The following is a 4,134-nucleotide window of genomic DNA, read 5'->3' as shown; positions in this document are numbered from 1 at the left end:
GGAAGTGAAGGTGGAAGGAAGTGAAGGTGGAAGGAAGTGAAGGTGGAAGGAAGTGAAGGTGGAAGGAAGTGAAGGTGGGCCGGGGAGAGGGGAGGAAATTGAGAATATCCTTTATATTCTTTTTTGATTAAAAACTAATATTATATTGCTTAAAATAGTAAAGAATGCGTTTTTATTAAAACACGGCAAATTATCTCGCTACACAAACCATATTCCAGAGACAGGAACGGATCCGTGGGCTGTGTGCTACCTGTCCAAGAAGAAACACATGCAGAAGATAAGAGAAAATGTCTACGAAGTTTCATGACAATCTGAGAGGACAACTTTCTGACTGCTGAGTCTAATAATGAAAACAGGACTTGTGTTTTTCTAAGTCTTCTTGAAAATTTCATTTTCCTAGTATCGGGGAGGCAAATTCTACCTCTGGCCTCTTAGGGTTTTTGGCTGGGCCTGAGAATTACATTGACGTTAGGCAGATTAATGGAAGAAAAAACATACACATTTATTTAATATAAGTTTTAGGTAACACAGGAGTCCTCATAAGGAAATGAAGACTCCGAGATGTGATTAAAAGACTAAATGTTTTCATACTGGGTCGAACAAAGAAAGGCAATTATAGAAAAGTAACTAAAACAGAGGCTAGAGGAGAACAGAATTATTTGAACAAAAGGTCTGTCTGTGTAGCATTCTCCCAGCTTCCACTTCCTGTCCTTGATAAGAATGTTACTTTCCTCCTGGTGCAGGAGGACATCTTCCATCTGGAGGTTTCATCTGCTTTTAGGAAGAAAAGGGGGAGGGTCAGAGCGTCCTTCTCACACCTGCTATTTTCTTTAAGTGTCTTTAGCTCAAACTAATCCTTATGCCAAAGGGGCATATTCTGGAGTGGCGTATTCTGCCACCTTTCTGTAGTGATTTCTAATATACTTTACAAAGTATTGATCCGTGACACTTTGGCACTAAAGAAAAACAACCTGGTCCTTCAGCCCAGTGACTTTGAGAAGCACTGAGCCCAGTCGGGTAGGTCTGGAGGATAGAGGCTAGGTCTCGGCTGGCTGTCCCATTGGGCAGCGGTCCCCAACCTTTTTGGCACCAGGGACCGGTGCTCCCGTAAGAATCTAATGCCTGACGATCTGAGGTGGAGCTGAGGCGCTGATGCTGGTGCTGGGGAGCGGATGCAAATACAGATGAAGCTTCACTCACCCAGTGCTCACCTCCTGCTATACGGCCCAGTTCCTCACAGGCCATGGACCAGTACCGGTCCGCAGTCTGGGGTTGGGGACCCCTGCCATAGAGGGCTGTGCAGAGGCCCCTCAGGGTCCTCTGAAGAACTGAGAACGTGGAGAGGCAGCCTTTGGATGTTGGTCTTATAAAGAGAACAACAGCCAGCATCGGACAGAGAAGCAGCACAGTCATGGCAGAGGGGCTGTTACCAAGAACAAAAACTGGACAGCCACGGGCAGTCGCAGAGAAACAGGGAACTCCTCTTAACCCTGAAAGGATAAGCACAAGAGCAAGAATGTGAACAAGCGGAAGCCCCTCCCTGCACGGCCCCACCTGCCCCCTACAGACCCAAGCCACCGCGTTCCAGGCAGGGCTGGGAGGGGACAGGAACCAGAAGAGATTGAAGTTCTTAAATATTACAAGTCGTAGTAACCGACATGGGACTGTCAGAATGGGTTCACTCTGGGACCAGATGTCCCCAGGGCTGCATACACCCTCCGGGCCGCTCTCAAGGTCTCTGCCATGTCAATGCTATTGAAATTGGTTCATAACATCCTGGGCTATTCTGATGAATTCTGCTACCTTAGGCTTTTATCTCAATATTTTGGGCAGGAGGCTGCCTAGAACAAAAAATCTGATGAAGCACCTGGAAATGAATCAGATTCGGTGAATTCTACACACTTGCCCCTGTGGGGGAGGAAAAGAAGCGAGTCTTCAAGGACTCCCGAATCCAGCTGGGGAGATGACAAGGCGACGAGGGATACTTGTTCCTCAAAGAAGCAGCTCCTCCGAGTTCACATTAATGAGAGAAATTACTGAGTAAAGGAGGCGCCTTTGAGGGCCGAGCTGAGTGAGAAGGCTGGTAGAAGTTTAATAAAGTGATTTGTTTGTTTTGTGTTTTTGGCTAGAAGGCAACGGAAAGACCACAACAGTAGGACCGGCCAGAATGACAAAGGGCTTCTTGGGCAATGAATGCACGTTAAGTAACTCAGGTCTGTATCTCAGAGTTATTTACACCCCAAGGGGTTATAAAACCAGACTCAAAGAGCACCGTTGGCATCGCCCATAATTGCGTAACGGGCGATAAAGAAGAGTCACTTTAGAATTATGACCGTCAGCCAACTGGGGTGATAACATCGCTGCTTACACCCTGTGGAGGATAAGCAGGAACCTCCGCATATCCAAGGACACCAGTTAGTGTCACCCTGACATAAAATGAGACAGGCGGTTCCCTGTCCCAGATGGGAGGAAAGACCTGCTCCCAATTCACATGTGTAGGTCAGCATCAGCTACCCTGGGAGACCTCTGGTCTGCTGCACCTGTCGCTCCAAGTACATTCCCAGCGGAGCAAAAATGTGGGCGGCTGGAAGGCAGAGAGCTAGATTCTGTGCCCAGCCTGAGCAGAGCCTTGTTACATTACCTGGTCTCTTTCTAGAACACCTTCTTGCATCCTTCTGCTCATATGCTAAAACTTTTTTGGGGGGAGGGAAAGACTAGGTGATTATTTTTCATTTTCGGAAACACGCAAGGGGCAAAACCAACATATAAAAACTAAAGAGGGAACAAACCAGATGCCCCGCCAGCTTCCTCTGACTCAGCCCACGGGCTGGGCCAGTCCCAGTCCTGCGGGAGCTCGGGGAGCCCTTGGTGAACCCCACTACCTGTGTCTTTCGCTTATTCGTTTAGTAGATAGCAGTGTGCATCGCAGCCCGCCCCGCTCCAGAGAGCCTCTGCTCGCCCAGCTCATCGTTGTCCTCCAGACCGGCTCAGCTTCCTACCTTCCCTACCCGACCCAGCCAAAGGCCCAGGGTCGTTCTGGATTCTTCTTTCTCTTTTGCTCTCCTCCCTTCATCATCATCCCCTCTCCTCCATCATCTCATCAATCACCAACTTCTCTCAATCTCACCTTTGACAACCTCTTAAATGCAAAATGTCGATAACTGATGAACACGGGTGCTGGGTATATGGACGGTCATTATCCTATTCTCTCTACCTGTATGTGAGTCTGGATGTTCCCAAACAGAAAGTGAAATTTAATAAAAGTTAAATAAAATTTCTCAAACTGGTCCCCTCTGCTCTGCTGCTTCTGAATCCAGACCTTTGATGAAAAGGTCTGGATTCAGAATGTCTGGGTTCTCTCACCAGGATGATCTCCTCGCAGTCACTTTGCTTCCTGCTCCTACCAGCCACCCTTAGCTTGACACGTCCTTCCCTCGACGCTGAATGTGGATGGTGCGGGGTTTCCTCCCATGAGACAATTGCTTTTAATTGAAGGAGTCGCAAGATATGAGACATAGCTCAGCACTCTGTCAGGTGTGCTTTACCCCAGACTAGGGGTCAGGACCTGGGTTCTAGTCCCAGCACAACTACCAGCCAGGTAGGAAGGACAGGTCCGAGAAGACAAAATACATAAAAACAGCATGAGCACCCTTGGCCGGTGCTTTCACTTTCAAAGAGATTTTAAGAATGTTATCATCTTGTTTTAACCTCAAAATAGATCCATGGGGAAGCCAGGGCCTGTTTTAAGGTTATTTCGGCCAGTTCTTGGCAAGGTATGAAATGAGCATACACACACACACCCTTCCCAGAGGAAGACTGACACACGTCTGGTACAAGCAAATTACCAACCTCATCTCAACTGACTCACTGTCTGAAACACATTCAAATGCCAAAACAAATAGAGAAGAGAAGCTTTGTAGGAAGAAAAGCAGACACATATTTCAACTTATAAAGATGTATTTTTAAAGGCAAGTATTTTTACCTACGCAACAAAATAGGACTGTTTCTTTGGATGACCAACCTGAAGTTCACAGAGGTGAAACGATCTACCCAAAGTGATTCTTAGTAATAATAGTAAGAGTAAATGACAATGATAGCAGCAGAAAATACTTATTCTATATCAGCAGCAGCAAA

Source organism: Pteropus medius, unplaced genomic scaffold, assembly GCF_902729225.1.
Source record: "Pteropus medius unplaced genomic scaffold, Ma_sr-lr_union100, whole genome shotgun sequence".
NCBI classification, from domain to species: domain Eukaryota; kingdom Metazoa; phylum Chordata; class Mammalia; order Chiroptera; family Pteropodidae; genus Pteropus; species Pteropus medius.
The sequence above is the reverse complement of the archived record's forward strand: the minus strand, read 5'-3'. Positions refer to the sequence as shown.